Genomic DNA, 18,605 nt, shown 5'->3' with positions numbered 1-18,605 from the left:
CAAATACATACCCTTAAAATTCCTCTTGTTTTCCTAAATTATTGCAGCTGCTACACTGGCAGCAGCCTCAACCTTTCTTGTTGCCACTGCATTATTGATTGCTATTTCATATTCTCTCAGGCACCCATTAGCTCTTCTGTTGTGATTGTTTTCTGTTTGTTTTTCACCCCGTTATGTCTTTAAAATGATTGGCATGCAGCCTTATTTTGTATTTCAATATTTAAGGCTGAGAGTCAACTCAGCCTGGAAAGCAAGTGGGGGGCTCAGCTTAAAGCAACACACTTAGCTCCAAGCACCCATGAGGGCTGTAAAATCTCCCAGAAGCACTGGGTTCGTTGTGTCTGTGGAGTTAGGTTAATTATAGCCTAGTGTTCTACCTACACCATCCCTCAGACTTCCTTTCACCTTGATCATGATTTTAGCTGCTAACATGACTCATCTATCTGGACTTTTCTCCAGTAAGAAGATGAGTATTACAGAAGACGTTTGCCATTCTTTGGCTCTCCAGCATCCAACAACTCACTCCAATCAACACCCTAATGCAGGAGTCCCCAACCCCCAGGCTACAGACTGTTACCGGGTGAGCGAGCAAAGCTTCATCTGTATTTACAGCCACTCCCCTTCGCTCTCATTACTGCCTGAGCCCCTCCTCCTGTCAGATCAGCAACCGCATTAGATTCTCATAGGAGATTGAATCCTACTGTGAACTGTGCATGCGAGGGATATATGTTGCGTGCTCCTTATGAGAATCGAATGCCTGATGATCTGAGGTGGAGCTGAGGCAGTGATGCTAATGCTGGGGAGCGGCTGCAAATACAGATTATCATTAGCAGAGAGGTTTGACTACACAGAGACCATGATAAATCAATTGCTTGCAGACTCATATCAAAACCCTATGAGTGACTAGTCAGTGAAAACAAGTTCAGGTCTCCTACTGATTCTGCATTATGGTGAGTTGTATAATTATTTCATTATATATTACAATGCAATAATAATAGAAGTAAAGTGCATAATCAATGTAATGCGCTTGAGTCATCCCAAAACTATCAACCATCCCCCCTTACCCTGGTCCGTGGAAAAACTGTCTTCCATGAAACCAGTCCCTGGTGCCAAAAAGGTTGGGGATCGCTGCCCTAATATCCCATTAGGAGAAGCCCCCCAAAAATATCCCTTTTGGGAAATTCCCCAACTATGACTGCTTCCACCCAGGAATGAGGGACTCAAATCCTTCCTGGCCCTTTTGTGTAGTCAGGGAGTGGGCATAAAACCAAAACTCAGTCCATCAGGCCTCCTTCCTGGAACTTTGAATCCTCAGCAAGTAACAAATCCTTTTGGCTTTCAGAGTCATCCCAACAGCAACACAAAGACCAGATGGCTTCTGCATTATAGTTCCTGCTGCCAAGCCTGAGGAGCTGCCTGGAACTGCCAGTTTTCCAAGACGGGTGCTCCAGACTCTTGTTAATAATTGTGCACCCGATATGCTCTGATACACATATTCTGGCTTTCTTTTTCCATTTATTTTTCTTTTCCCTTCCCTTCCTCCCTCCCTTCCTTCCTTCCTCTCTGTCTCTCCCTTCCTTCCTTCTCTCTCTCTCTCTCTCTCTTTCTTTTCAACCACATTTGGTCTCAGTGGCTTACAACCAAGACTCTTGACAGACTCAAGGCCTAATGAACAGAAACCACCAGACTATGGTGCAGCTTCATCTCATATAAGTGGTGGGATATGAGGAAAATCTTATACCCAGTCTGAGCCTGTTTGCTCATGTGGAATGTGAGTCTGATATCTGCCTTCCTAAACTCTGAGCTTATTGTGCAATCCAAAAAAGCTCTTTGTTACTGTTAAGCAATGGAATAATGATAATGATGATGATGATGATGATGATGATACTAAAGATACTTTATTAGAGTTTCATAAGGTAAACATGCAGGAAAAAGAAATACATAGATGTGAGGTGGAAGGTGGAATACTTAAGGTGCTTTAAAAAATTACACAATAAATTTCTTTCTGAGTGTTAGAATAAAATATTTGAAATTCACACTACATTTCAATGTACCAAAAAAGAGAGTCATTCCTTAAAGGATGCATTTAATACTATGTAAATAATTCTGCTCTTCATTTAGTTTTCTTATAAATATGGATTTCTTTGTTTCAGATTTTCTTAAGGGGAATTCTATCTGAATGTGTTACAGCTAAATTCATGAGTCCACCCATATCAGACTGTATTTCATATCCCCAAATGCAATGCCTGTTAGATCTTTTGTTTATAACTTAATTGTTGGCTATCTTTTTTCAATAAACATTTTTATTGAATTATACATTCAGAAGGGTATACAAATCATAAAGGTACAGTTTATTGAACCATCACAAAGGGCACACACCCATGTAAGTGACAGCTAGGTCAAAAACTGAATACTCCTAGAACCTCAGAAAGTACCCTCATGCCCCTCCGAGGCCATACTTTAGCTGCCTGAATTGCCCTTAATTTTAACACCACAGAACAATTCTTCCTGTTTCTGAATTTTATTTAAGTGGAATTATAAACTATGTATCATTTTGTATAAGGCTTCTATAGATCAACAATATATTTATGAGATTCATTCAGGTTTTGAGAGTAGCAGTGTTTTTCCTTCATTACTGTGTGTTATTCTATTGTATAAATCTACCACAATTGGTTTATTCATTCAAATCTTGGAAATGTTTCCAGTTGAAAATGATATTGTTTTCAACATTCTATTTTATCTTTTGGTGTACATATGTATTTCTTTTAAATATTTACCTGGGGATGTAATTGCTGGGTCATAGAATATGAATATGTTTAACTCTTATAGATAAAAAATAGTCTTCCCAACGAGGTTCTGCAGTGTTCTGCATCCTTGTCAATACTTGGCATTATCAGTTATTTTAAATTCTAGTTATTCTAGTGGGGTTTAGTGTTATCTCCTTGTAGTTTTAATTTTCATTCCCTTGATTCTAAGCACACAAAAAAGAAAAACTACATTATCTTTTATTATTTACACTGAGGGATATTCAGGGAGACAAACTGTACCCAAAGTGAGCTCAAAACTTTACAGCCTTGCCCTCGAAACAAATACATGTGCCTGAATCTGCATGTGTGTAGGAGACCAAGTGTATAACTGAGGAGTTCTTCAAATAGCTTCCAAGCAGAATTAAATGTTTATGAAAAGATAAATAAGTAATAAACACAAGCTAATTTGAAACTTACATATATTATTAAAATTCAACTTAAGCAAAACAACTATTTACAATCTAGACCAACAAAAGGTTTTTTTCGGGGGGTGGGTTATTTTATCATGATGTTTGTTAAAATTGCTGGTCCATGATGATATTCGAAAGCACACAACCCAGATGATTTTATTATCATTTTTAAACTCTCTACAGACAACACATCCCCTTATGGCCTGCACTCAGAGTGGACCACTCTCACTGCCCCATCCTTGGTTGCCACTAAGGGATTTTATGCCTTTATATGTTGAATCATCCTTGCATTCCAGGAATAATTCCCAACTGATCATGGAGTATACTCTTTACATTTTTTTTCTGGTGTCCTAAATTATTTCGGCCCCATCCCAATTTACATCACCTACTTTGAATGGGTTTCTGTGCCTTAAAACTCAAAAAGCCTGGTGCATAGTGGATGCTAAATAAAATATTACCTTTGGACCTAAATTTACAGGTTGCTCTGTTGACTTGGAGTGGAAACTCTTTCTTGGAGGCTAGTGGGAGTCAAAACATCATACTAATATTAGCATCTCTTCTTCTAGTGAGTTAGAGAATCAAAAATAACTAAAAAATAAAAGAGCACTTTTGTGGGAAGTTAAGGAAGGGACATGACCCTTGGCATCATTAGCTCACTTGAGCTTGCACTCATCTCTTTATTGCCAGTGAGTTTACTGCTTGGCAAATGGACATGGTGAGGACAACACCAACTTTCAAATAGATACAGACAAGAAGAATCAGAAGTAGGACTATACTTTATTGGCATGTCATTATTTCTCTAAATACCATGATCATTTAGAGACATGGTTTATGACATCTGTTTACAGTTTACAAAGGCATTAAGAACTGAGTGACAGTGCAGTAAGACTGCATGAGACAATACTCCTGTTTTTCCCCTGACTTTATTTCTGTGTTGTATCAGTTATATGACAGTTATTTAACCTCTTTACTGTGACATACCATGGTAGGGTGTGCTATGCTGTATTAACATAATTATGCTCCTTTATTGACTATAAAAAAAAGAATTTTTCAGAAGTCCTGGGCACTGTAAACAGCAGCTTCTTCAAGCTAATGCACAGGAGTGTCAGCACAGAACTGCAGAGGTTAGTTAATGGAGGCTGAAATTCTGCACTATTAATAAAGCATGGTATTTGAGAATTGAAGTGAATTATCTATGAGGTTTAGTCATGGAGCTCTAGGAAATAAATATTTTATATAATTACAACGTAAGATTAACTGTCTAAATATTATTCATTGCCTTACAATTTTTAGCACTTTATCCTTCAATAATTAATATTATTTACTAAATATCTATTACTATCATTAAGAGGTAAAATACTATATGTAATAATAAGTATTATGAAATCATTATATATACATATCAAACATGGGGCTGAGGAGGACCTGGGAAGGGGAATCTGGGCGGGGGCCAAGGGCCGCCTGGAATTTATAACTTTATTATTATATTTAAAATAATAACTATCCAAATTTCCTGTACACTATTCATTGCATGATAATATATAACATTTATTGCTATATAATGACTAGTATTTCATTTATTAGTATTTTGTACTAGTAGTACTAGCAATTAGTAACCATTTACTAAATAATAAATATATAGAAAATGATTTTAATTATATGCGAAGCCTCTCCCATCTCTCCCCCCACTTCACCCCCAGGCTACGATCCCTAGAAGACCTGGGCAGTAATTATCACATTTTCGTGCTTCTCTGAATGATCTACAATTTGTGACACTTGAGCCGTGTCTGGAAGTATGAATGGAGTTAGTTAGGAAAGGGGAGAGTGAAGGTCTTTGCAGGGAAGGGCCAGCAGGTACAAAGACATAGAGACGTCTGGCACCTCAGAGGCTAGTTGGAATGGCCGGGGGCTGGCTGTCACCCTTCACAGTCTCACATCCCTAGTGCAATTTCCAAGTGTCCTCTCTCTTCAGCAAGATAGTCAAATTTCTTTAACAGAGGCTGACTTCTAAAAGAGCAGAAGTGAGATTTGCCAGGTGTCTTAAGGGCTAGACCAGAATTTGCAGTCATTTCTGCCACATCCTGCTGGTCAATGCAAGTGACAAGGTCAGCATAGGTTCAAGGGGAAGAGAATTAGCCCTTACTTGTTGATGAGAGGACAGACATATGTCTGTAACGATGAGGAGAACTGGATAGTGTTATATGACACAGGATTGTTCCTTGAAATTTGGGAATGAGAACATCCCAGATTAGCTGCATCCCTTCTACTTTTAAATTTCACTATGTTTTGGACTACCTTACTCAAAAATTGCATTTCTTTTATTACATGAAGGAGAAAAAAGAAGGAAAAGAAAAAAGAAATCCCTGTAAAGGAAATCCACTTTTGAAGTTCCCCAAACTAATTAAGAACACACTCAAGTCTCATTTATTTTATATTATCCATAAGATAATCAAAAGTTAACAGGTATTTACCTATGCCTGTTAGAGTATTAATTTCACTAGTAAAATCATCTAAAGTATCAAATTCTAGACATCTGTTTAAACTAATAATCTTAAAGAAACTTTGTCTAAAGCAGAGTTGTGGCTCACTAGATGAAATATTTTTATTAGATTTGAAATTAGATGGAGTTCATTTGTAGAAAACAGACACCACTTCAGGTACTTAAGAAGAAAGGGATTTAATACAGTGAATTTGGTACATACAAACTAACTGGAAATGTTGGAGGTACAAAATCCAGGATGCTGTAGATCAACACCACAGAACAAGCCCAGCAACGGACTGCTAACTGTCATCATCAGGAAGCTGGCAAGTCAGGAAGCTGCAGTCTCAAGTTGACCATCATCTTAGTCATCATATAAGGAAAGAGTATTTCCTACAATTGTTGATCGGGGTAAGAGGATGGAAAGCCACCATTAAATGTTGACCTCTGGACCGTGTACCCATAATGAGTTATAGAAGGGCAAAAACAAATTAAAAGTAAGAAAAAAATTTTAATTCTTTCTACCGAAAAAAGTGAAGCATTTCTCCCTCTTCCTTTTCTTAGAACATTCACTTTAGAAAACTTATAATTCCTGTTTCTTTGAAATATTTGTAATTCTTTTTAAAAACTAAATATGCCTCTTGTCAATTTTATAACCCAGGAATGTTTCCTCAACCTAGAAACCAACTGTGAAATGTTAGCATCAATGAAGAAAACGTCCCGATCTCTCAGTTTTTATGGGAGGGTAGAAGCCTAACTTCAGCTGGCTCCTGCCTCTAGGTTGCAAACCTGCCTCCTGTCATAATGATATAAGAAATTTATTTTTCCTTTGGGTAAAGGCAACGAACACAGGTGGTTACCCTAATTACCAAGTGAATTTAGGACCAACAATGTGTGATAAATTGTGCTGTCCTGTGCTGTTTATCTTGAGAACACGGATGGAATGGGTTGTGTCTGCTCGGCTGCATAAAAGGGTGAGATTCCTTTCTCTCTTTGCAGTCTCCTACCAGATTACCTGTAATTCATGTCACATTCTGGTTCAGGCTTATTCAATAACAAAATTTTTTTCTTTTCTATTTTTGTGGGGAGGATTTCTGGGTTGGCAGGAGATCTTGTTTTTATATTTCCCCAACACTTGCATGCCACGGCCTCTGTGCCTCTGTTCCTGTTTATTTTTTTCACTTATTCAAGTCTTGCATGAGTGCATTTGATAGACAAAACCTAAATCATACACAGAACCCTAATTTTGGGTGAGCCTGGGAAAAGTCATTTTTAGCTTTCCCTTCCCTACGATGTATGTTTCATCAAAAGAACGAAGTTCTAAATTTCTAGACAAATAGTGAATAAGGCATCATAAAAATCATATAGTCAAGATGAGTTTAATTCTCTGCTTTAAATCCTGGAGGAACTCTAGTATTTGAATTTTTCTAACCACGAGCTGCAACTAATACACACCTCAGCACATGCCAGATGTCAGTGAGAATTATTGACCGGTTCTGAGCATCTTCCCTGCCAACAGGCCTGAGCTAATCCTTCTATTTTTTAGCTATCACAACAACTGTGCAAGTTAGCTATAATTACCTGGATTTTGCTCATTAGGAGACTGAGGTTCGAACAGTTTACATGTCCTGTCCCAAACTATACAACTAGAAGGGGAAAATTCAACGTTTAAATTTAGGTGGTTTTATCCCTTCCCCTACTTGTCCCATGATTTTCCCTTTTTACCTTCAGGTTCCTAGGTCTACCCAGTGGGGTTTCTCCTGCCATATTGTCTCAATACTACTACTAGAGTTAAGAAAATGATTTCAAGATAAAGAAGTAGAGGCTTTTCTAGATGTGGCTTAACTCAGGAACCTGGTTTGCAGTACCACCAGCTGCCCCTGCCCTAAGTGGCCAGCCTGTGCCCAACGGCTTTTGTGGATGGACAGCTAGAAGGGGAGGCAAAGCAGCTTCCCAGCGGGGCTCTGCCTTTCACCGCAGAACCGTATTGGGTAGGTTACTTGACTTTTCTAAGCCTCGACTTCCAAATCTGTAAAACAGAGATAAAAACTGAGTCTGCCTCACGGGTTTGTGAGGACTGAATGAGAAAACACATGCAAAGCACCTGCCCCATAGAAAGCACCAAATGAAGGTCAGAGCCCTGTTGATTCTATGATGATCAAACTTAATACTTCACGAAGCAGTGCATTCTCATTTGAGACAGCCTGAGTTACTGACCAATGGTTTCTTATATACAGCAGAATTTTGCCTCTAGTACATTTTATTCATTGGTCTTAAGTATTCCCTCTGGGGAAAAAGCAAATTAGGCATGACACTCTTCCACATGACAACCCTTTAAATAGTTGAAGGTACATTTCCCCTGTATTTCCTACATTTTCCCCTCTTCAGGCTAATACTTCATACTCCCTTCCATTGACTGTGATATGGTTGTCAGACACTATGCCATTCTGTTTGCCCTTTAGACAATCTAGTTTGTAACTCTCATATGTGACACTGTGAACAATATGGGCCCAGAAGTGAACACAGTACTCCAGAGGTGCTGTGCCAATGCAGAAAATTGAAGGTCTAAACCTCCCTTGGTCTGGGTACAGTTTAGCTTAGCTTAACCTGACATTTGCTGTAAACAGCCTCCTTACACTGTTCACCCATATGAAACTTGTGTCTGCCAACTTCCCCACCCAACCCACACTCAAGTTTTTATACACAAACTACTCTTTAGCCAGTTCTCCTCAAGTTTATTTTTGGAAATATTTTTAAACTGTTGGCATTTACATTTTATTCCATTTTATTTCACAACAGCTTTGACTATCATCTCATTCCCTCAAGAGTTATTTTTTATTGGAATACAATTGATTTGCAATGTTTCGGGTGTACAGCAGAGTGATTCAGTTATACATATATATATGTATACATACATATTCTTTTTCAGATTCTTTTCTTTATAGGTTATTACAAGATATTGAATATAGTTCCCTGTGCTATACAGTAGGTCCTTGTTGTTTATCTATTTTATATATGGTAGTGTGTATCTGTTAATCCCAAATTCTTAATTTATCCCTCCCCCTAAGAGCTTTTGAATCTGGATTCATTATTCGCTATATAAGCAAGTTCTCTGGATTAGCTAGGATTAGGTTTGGCTATGAATTACATGACACTAAGATACCACGACTGAAAGGAAACAGAAACGTATTCTATCTTATGTGAACAAAGACCATAGATAGAGCCCGCGGGACTGGGGTGATGACTGTGATCATCACGGACCCTGGTCCCTTTGGCTGGGTTCTAGCATCCTAAACACCTCTTTTACCTCATGGTCCAAGATGAAGGCTAGAGCTTCAGCTGTCGCATCTACTCTCCAGCCAGCAAGAAGGAGGAAAGAGCCAAGAAGTTCATCAGCCTATTTAAGATGACCACTCGAAAGTGTCATTCCATGTAGCACTTTGGTTTATAGACCCTTAGTTAGAATGTAGCCACGAGGCCACATCTACCTGCAAGAGAGGCTGAAAAATGAAATATCTGTTCTGGGCAGCTATGTTTCAGGCTAATTCTATGAAGTAAGAGAGTGAGGACAGGTACTGGGAGGCAACTAATAGTTTCTTCCACACCTTCTCAGATTTGTGTCCTTAGTAAATATGAAAGCTTCCTTTCTATGACTTTATTCACATCACTGATAAAAATCCTTAAGGGGACCCAGACATGGGCACATTCAGCAAGTGAAATCTTCTCCCATGAAAAGTGCCTTAACCATATCATTCCCTCAATAAGAAACCCCTAAATATAGCAAAGCTGAGGGTGGGGTGTGTAGGACAGGGTGGGGTTGGTAATGTCAAAGCTTGTACCACATCCTTCACCACCAAGGAAACCGAGGATGAGAGAATGGACCCTAGAATATGCATGCCTTTGCTTTTATTGTCATTATTTTCTCTTTAATACTTTGACATGTCGGTCTTCGCTGATTTCTTTCTGCTAAAGTAAGGTAGTTAAAACTTTTTAGTTTTAACTTTTTAGTTCTGTATCTCAGATTTACAGCCCAGGACACCTTTAGGTACCAAATGGAGTAAATGTCGTAGACTCCATCCACTTAAGTAGAGCAGTGCTTCTCAAATGTCAATGTGCACAAATCATGTGGAAGAAATTGTTAAAGTTCAGACTCTGAGTCAGTAGGTCTGGGAGGGAGCCTGAGATTCTGCCTTTCTAACAACCTCCTTGGTGATGCCAATGCTGCTGGTCCTTAGACCACACTCTGAGTAATGAGGAGATTAGGCTACATGCTCTATGTGACCACAGACCCTGTCTGTGATGTACCCGTATTCCCAAACCCAACAGTGTACGTAGCACACAGAAGCTGCACCATAAATTTTTTTTGAATAAGTGAATAAATAATATAAATATGGCCCCATAAGCTATCTATGGAAAGTAAAATTCAACTTAATTTACTTCTACTCATAATTACTCATGTAATAAGCATCTACCTCATGCCATGAACTATATTGATACCTAATGCCATTAATTATTTAGTGTTTACAACAATCCTATGAGTTATGTATTATTTCCATATTGAAAATGAGGAAACTAAAGATCGGAAAGATAAGTTTGTCTAGAGTTCGGAAACTAGAAAATAACAATTTTAAATGATAGAGCAGTATATCTGGTTTACAATGTTGTGTGAATTTCTGCTGTACAGTGAAGTGACTCAGTTATACACATATATACATTCCTTTTTATATTCTTGTCCATTATGGTTTATCACAGGATATTGAAAATAGTTCCCTGTGCTATACAGTGGGACCTTGCTGTTTATCCATTCTATATGTAATAGTTTGCATGTACTAACCCCAAACTCCCAGTCCATCGCTCCCCAACGTCCCCCCCTGCCCCCCACCTTGGCAACTACAAGTCTGTTCTCTATGTCTGTGAGTCTGTTTCTGTTTCATAGACAAGTTCATTTATGCCATATTTTAAATTCCACATATAAGTGATATCATATGGTATTTGTCTTTCCCTTTCTGGCTTACTTCACTTAATATGATAATCTCTAGTTGCAAGATACATCATATTTTTAAAAAATAATTTAAAAGATAGTGATTTTGTAAGAGAGAAGTAAAAGAAATTCCTTCCCAGATTGTAGATGATTTACCTTGGATCAAAAAGTTAGTTGCTTCATTTTGAACCAGTCTTTTGTACTGAAAGCTTAGTATGTGATTTGAATGGTGAGATAACTGGGTTATATGTTTTATTTTGTTGAGATAACTTTGTAAATCAACTATACTTCAATAAAAATATAAGTTAAAAAATAAATAAAGTTTTATTGGAACACACAAAAATAAAATAAAATAAAATGATAGAACAGAGAGCAAAACAGATCTGTGCAATCCTAAGGTCCACCGTGCTCACCTGCCTCTTTTTACGAAGGGAAAACAAACCACTAACCCTCACAACACCAAGCTCATTTGACAGATTACTCCTACCCTCTGGCTCAAGCTGCAGAGAAAGCATCTCTTTACCAGCTCTGGAAACAAAGAGTAGGTAAGGGGGCCGTACCAAAGCTAAAGTCCCCATGAAGGTCCCACCCCCACCAGTTTCTAGTTTATGAGTGGGCCCACCTCACAGCCTTAGCTCAAGGGCAAGGCTCCAGAGCAGCAAGCATTGCCTAAACCTCTGGGACCAGCCAACTCACCACTCCATGATAAAATAATCCATAACACAGACAACATTTGGGTGAAGTGCCTATACCCCAAGTATATTTGTTTGACTTATCTCTAAAACTCACAACTCATGTCAATTTTAATAATAAGAATTTTCTCTTCAATTTGAGTCACTACATGCATAAAATTGTTACAAGTTTTTATTTCCTTACCCTATCTCTTTATTGTACTACATTGAAGATGGTGGATTTAAAAATAAAAGTTTACTAGGAGATTTCTCAAAATAAATAACAATTCATCTATAAGAAAATGTGCAATTAATTAGATTAAGAATGGCCACAATTACTTGGCAGCTCCTCCCATCAAGAGGTGGAGTCTGTTTCCACATTTCTTGAATATGGGTTGGCCTTGTGACTTGCTTTGACCAGTAGAATGCAATGAAAGTACTGTAATGTTGTGTGAGTTGAGTCTGGTTCTCATGAAGCTATGCAGCTTCCATTCTTGCCCTCTTGGGATGCCATAGCTCTGAGATCCAGCCCAGGCTGACCTGCTGGAGAAAGAGAGATCACGTGGAGCACAGACAAGCTGTCCTAGCTGAGGCTCCCTAGACTGATCAACTAGTTCCCAGCCTCACTGCCCACGAATTGCAGCCGCATGAGTGACCCCAAGCAAGATCGGCAGAATTCCCGAATTGCTGACCCACAGACGCAGGAGTAAATAAAATGACCGTTGCTACAACAGACAATTGATACAGTATGTAATATTAACTCTACATGTTGCTATAGGGGTTGGAAACCATGGCTGTAACACACCTAATCCAGGGTCTGGCATATGCTATGTGCTTAATAAACATTAGATGTATTAATATTTTTCAACAAATTGTGTATTTCAGATTTTTTGAGAGTTCAAGAGTTCAAAGTTAAATGCATTTTATAAGACCAGCTTGCAGATGTTATACTTAATAAACTGAGGTTAAAAATGAAAGTTTACATTGAAACCTTGCTTAACTAAAGATAAGTTATGCCCATTATAAAAAGCAATGGATAAAATTTAGAAGGAATGATTTGCACTCACCTAGTCCAGTCTTTGATTGCAAATAATTCACTGAAATCAAGCAGTGTTTGATATTGTTTTCAAGGTTTCTAAGAGGAAAATATTCTAAGATTTCCCTCTGTGATTTTTTCCTCCATTAGGGCATGAGTTCCCTTTTATGTCTAGACAAAGTCTCCACTAAAGAAGCTTGTTATCTGACTGTTTGCTCAACTGAAATGCAAAGATCATTGCCACATTCCCATTACTACTGTGCAAACACCCAAGGCTCTTTCTATGTTAATTACATCAAAACTCTGGTTTTGTGAAGGAGGAGCTCACAATCAGTCTTGTGGTGAGTCCCATCTTGATAAATCAACTGATTTTGGGAGAAGTTACTCTCACAGCAACCCTGTGATGTAGGAAGATAAGATAAGACAAGATAAGATAGGGTATTTTCCATCCTGTTTCTTTGATTGTTTATTATTTTAACCTTACCCTATTTAATATGTGAGAAATAAGGAAATTGAATGATTTTTCTAAAATAAATGAGAGAGATAGTACAAGTTAGAATTGGTATTTTACTCCCCCATAGAAAACTGACTACAAATTGAGTGTTCTTTTACTATTCAACTAATTATGATGATATTGAAAGCAGTGCCATTCACTTCACCCATGGGTTAAGTGGGGGCAATATGCCCCACCAGCAACTATTTGTTCTTGGGAGAGTGACAATTTTTTTAGATATTACAATAGTTTATGTCCCTCAAAAGGGCCAAGGAACATAAACAGATATACAGAATACTGGTATTAAAATTTCATAGGAAATAATGGTTACTAGGAAAATAATGGCTCTTTAGGGGGATAATAATAAAAAGAATGTTGAGAAACCCTGACTTAACTTTTTCTTTTTGTTTTCAGTTTTATTAAGGTATAATGAACATAAAATTGAAAGATATCTAAAGTGGACAATGTGATGATTTGATATACATTGTACTTTGGGAAAGAATTCCCCTCATAGAGTGAACTCACACATCGTTCATCTCCCATATTACCCCCTTTTCTTTTGGTGAGAACAATTATGTTCTACTCTCTTAGTAAATTTTAATTATGCAATACAGTGTTATCAAGTACAATCACTATGTTAGACATTAGATCCTCAGACCTTATTCATCTTAAGGCTGAAAGTTCATACCCTTTTACCTATCTCTCCCTATTTCCCCCACGACACAGCTGCTGACAACCACTTTTCTACTATCTATGTATTTTTTTTAATTCTACATAAAAATGATACCATTTCTCTGTCTGGCTTATTTCACTTAACACGATGTTCTCCAGGTTCACCCATATTGTCAAAAATGATAGGATTTCCTTCTTTTTTAAGGCCGACATACATATACAGACACTTAGGTTGTTTCCATACCTTGGCTGTTGTGAATAATGCTGCAGCGATCATGGGAGTACAGATATCTCTCTAGATAATGGTTTTGTCTCCTTTGTATGTCAGAAGTGGGGTTGCTGGGTCATACGGTAGTTCTATTATTGATTTTTTTTGAAGAACCTCCATACTGTTTTTCATAGTGGCTACAGCAATTTACATTCCCACCAACAGTGCCCGAGGGTTCCCTTTTTTCCACACCCCCCGCCAGCATGTTTTATCTCTTTTTTAAAATAGCCATTCTAACAGGTGTTAGGTTATATCTCACTGTGCTTTTTATTTTCATTCCCCTGATTAGTGATGTTGAGCACCTTTTCATGTACCTGTTGGCCATTTGTATGTCTTCCTTGGAAAAATATTTATTCAAATCCTTTGTTCTGACTGCTCCACCCACCAGCCTTTCCCTCTCTCTCCATATCTTCTGGTCTCCCTATTCCCTGAGACACAACAAAATTGAAATTAGACCAGTTAATAATCATACAGTGGCATCGAAGTGTTCAAGTGAAAGGAAGAGTCACACGTCTCTCACTTTAAATCAAAAATTATAAATGATTAATATGAGTGAGGAAGGCATGGTGAAATTCAAGATAGGATGAAAGCTAGGACTCTTGCACCAAACAGTTAGCCAAGTTGGGAATGCAGAGGAAAAGTTCCTGAAAGAAATTAAAATTGCTACTCCAGTGAACACATGAATAATAAAAAAGAAATCTGTAACAGCCTTATTGCTGATATGGACAAAGTTTTAGTGATTTGGATAGGAGATCAAACCAACCACAATATCCCCTTACACCAAAAGCCTAATACAGACTAAGGCTCTAATTCTCTGCAATTCCATGAAGTCTGAGAGAGATGAAGGCACTGCAGAAGAAAGGTTTGAAGCGAGCAGAGGTTGGTTATGAGGTTTAAGGAAAGAAGCCATCTCCATAACATAAAAGTGCAAGGTGAAGCAGCAAGTGCTGATATACCAGCTGCAGCAAGTTATCCAGAAGATCTAGCTAAGATGATTAATGAAGGTGGTTACACGGAACAACAGACTTTCAGTGTATATGAAACCACCCTATATTGGAAGAAGATGCCACCTAGACTTTCTTATCTAGAGAGGAGACGTCAATGCCTGACTTCAAATCTTCAAAAGACAGGCTGACTCTCTTGTTAGGGGCCGATGCAGCTGGTGATTTTCCAGTGAAGCTGATGCTCATTTACCATTCCAAAAATCCTAGGGCCCTTCAGAATTATGCTCAGTCTGCTCTGCCTGTGCTCTATAACTGGAACAACAAAGCCTGGACTTCAGCTAAAACAGCAGAAGCTGACCTGCTCCCATACTCCTTATTTGCTGCATACACTTCTCCAATGTGTTGAAGCCCTTCTTCTAATCTAGTTTATATCCCAAGTTTGTATCCACCTTGACAATAAAATTCTTTCACTTTCTCTAGGACTTTTTGAAATAAGATTATAATGTCCCAAGTCATGTAGGGGCTGGGTCCACAAATGCCCTATATATATCTCACTTCTTAGCAGTAGCCACGGTGATTGGTTCAGTGGGTGAACACATGAGCCAAATTGTCGAATCTGTCTGTGAAATTTTTATATAGCAAAATGGGGAAAAAACGTATTCTTACTTTGCTCTGGAATCACAAAATTTGGAGGCTCTAAGCCGGGAATTGGCTACCTTCCCACACCCCCACCATCTATATGAATCCATCTCTCTGCAATAGAAGAGGACAAAATCAATAAGCAGGAAAAACAGAGACAAAGGACAACCATGATGGCATTGTGTCTCCAGGTCCTATATCTGAAGTTCCCCAGTTTGCCCCATCCCTGCAGCTCTTCCTTGGCTTCTCTGAACAACTCCCTGGATGACTTCATTAAAACAACCTTGGTGCTTAATCTTTCTTAAGTTGGAGTTTATGTCATTGCAAACATAAGAATATTAACTGTAGCAGAGATAACTAACTCTTATGCCCAAAATGTATGCATTTCCTTCCTGGAATTGTTACCAGGAACTGCAACCCAGTCAGGCAACACACTTTCCAACCTCAATACACCTAGGTGGGGCCATGTGACTTGTTCTTAGTAATGGAAACAAGCGTGTGTTAATTCCAGGTCAAGATTGTTAAGAAGTGGTTATATCTTCTTCACTCTTTTTTTTTTCTTCCACTAGCTGAACACAGATAAGCACAGTGTCAGATGGTGAACCTACAAGACAAAACGAGGCTGGAATCCTAAATCACTAGTTGGAGGAAAGTTTCCCACTAATCTCTTTGGGAGTTAATGTGATTGAGAAGTAAACTTCTATCATACATATTTGAAAAATTATATATTTTGAGGATTGTGTGATACAGCAGCTACTCCTATCCCAAGTAATTTGCTAGCTATTGAAGTCTTTAATTTCAATTTTTTATAGCAATTAAAATTTTCTTTGAGCTTAGGAATGAACATGAAAGATATCCTAGGAGAGGTATCACTTGAACCAAATCTGGAAATATGAGAAGAATTCAGTTGTGTGATAAAGGAAGGGAACGGCATTCCAGTGGAAGAGAAGCACATATGCAAAAAAGGACAGCAAGAAAAATCATGGAATATTTGGAGACTAGTAATCCATTTATTATTAATAAAGAAAGAAGAAGAGTAATGGGATAACAGTTGAAGTAGCAGGGGGGAACAAGATCATAATATGTCTTGGACCAAAACAAATTCTATGAAACTCTGGGTTCCCACAATCACAATCATTATATCACCCTTGATGACAGAAAGAGCAAGTAATTCTTTATAGAAACTTTTTTGTAGGATTCATGGCATGTATATCAAGAGAAGAAAATGTTGATACTCTGCACATAAGTAATGGATTTAGAGTTTGGGCTAATTTCTGGATTGAACTTGAACTTGAAGGTAGTTAATGGTCTTTGCAGTAGCTTGGGATAAAACTGCTTAGTAAGAGTTCTTTGTATGGGATGGTGACAAAATAATCTAAATGAATTCTCTCTCGCAGAATATAGAAATAAAAAATACTCACAGGGAAAGCAAATCACTTAAGCAATGGCTGTATCCAGAAATATTATTAACAATTCTCTGTGAGGTTTATGGAATAAGCCAGTTATGGAAGTATCAGGACCCAAGGCCAACTGATAACAAGAAATTGAGACAGTAGCCAGGTTACCTTGCTTTATCTCACTTTCTTGTGCTAATAATCCCACATAACCAGTGGTGATCTGGGTGTACCACTTCCATGCCACCTTAGAAACGACTGCACTCAACCTATTATGCCACACTAACGAGTTTGTATTCTATCTTGAATGTGAAAGTTACTCCTACAATAAGGTAACAGCCAAAATGTCAACTCCCAGGAAATACAACAATTGTATTTTTAGTCCAGGCTTATTTGACCTCTAGTAATCAATCATGGACTCTGACATGGAAAAATTTTACATTAAGTGAAAGAAAATAAATGGGTTAGAGGAAATCAACTGAAACAACTGTTTTATAACATGCAGGAAAGTAATATTTTAAAATAGTCCATCTGTTGACAGGATATTGATACTTGGAAATTTCTGTGCATAAACTTAGCAGGGCTTTGGCTTTTCATGCTGCAACTATGACTCTTACTGGCCAGAAAGTAGCCATGGAGGCAAAGGGAATACTGTTTAGATACTGACAATAAATGAGATAAAAATCCAATAGAAGGATTGCACATTGCAGGAAACAGAGTAGTTGATTTAAGATTGTATGTCATTTGGGCAATCGATTTCTCAACCTGTTTTTCACAAGATGTTATTTGGTATTTTACAATTAACGTTTCTGACCAATGACGCTTGGAAAATGTTAGCTTCAATAGATTTGAGCAAGTTTCTTAACTGTAGGATTTTTCAGAGTCTGTAATACACTAAGCAGCATTTTTAATGTCTAAGAAAGGATTTCAGACACACAGCCTATTTCTCTAACTTATTTGACCTTACAACATTTTTTGGTAAAACATCTTAAACAATGCTCAGAATTACCAATTTAACTAGTTCCATGCACTGTCATTTTTGTGGCCAAAGAATTAATTTTTAATTCAGTCTTTCAAAATTTGTATAAGAGAATTTAGGTAAAGCAATTGTTTAGTATTGTAATTAGGGGGAAATTCTTACCCCAAAGAAATTCTGCGCCTGGACTTACCATGGAAGCCTCAGTCAGAATAAACAAAAGGGCCATATTTACCAGAGGGATATGGAGTGTCCTCTCCATGGGAACCGAGTGAACACCAAGGACATGGACCCTTCAGGTCTTTTGATTATACAAGGACAGCGCTTCTCATCTCAAGTAATAAAGTACCTTACACAAATAAAATTCATTATTTTATGGTACAGCTACTTAAAATGCAATATTTTCACTGTTTTTATAGTCAGATGACTAAGCCTATCTTGGTGAGAACAACAGTAGTATTCTTTTCTACTTAGAATACCAAAAGATTATCTTTTCATTAAATATGGTCATCTTCCTTAAAAAATTCATTGAAAGATATGTATGGGTCTGGTTGACTTGCAATACAAAGAAAAGTTAAATGGAACAGTTATTCCATCTGTCTGAATTAAAATGAAATCTGCAAATTCTGTAAAATGAGAGCATTAAAATTTGTTTCCTGTCATTGTGCCAACAACTAACTGGCTACTTCTGTATTTAACATTAAATCTCTACAGAGGAAGCTTACTGAGCTAAGATTTTTGTTATAATATTGAACACAGTCTAAGGAATACTTTGGTTTATTTTTTTTTTCAAAATTCCTAGGCAGATACATGAATCTATCCCAAGAACAGTAAA

Source organism: Mesoplodon bidens, assembly GCF_964165515.1.
Source record: "Mesoplodon bidens genome assembly, chromosome: 16".
Classification (NCBI taxonomy): Eukaryota; Metazoa; Chordata; class Mammalia; order Artiodactyla; family Ziphiidae; genus Mesoplodon; species Mesoplodon bidens.
This window is presented reverse-complemented; position numbering follows the sequence as displayed.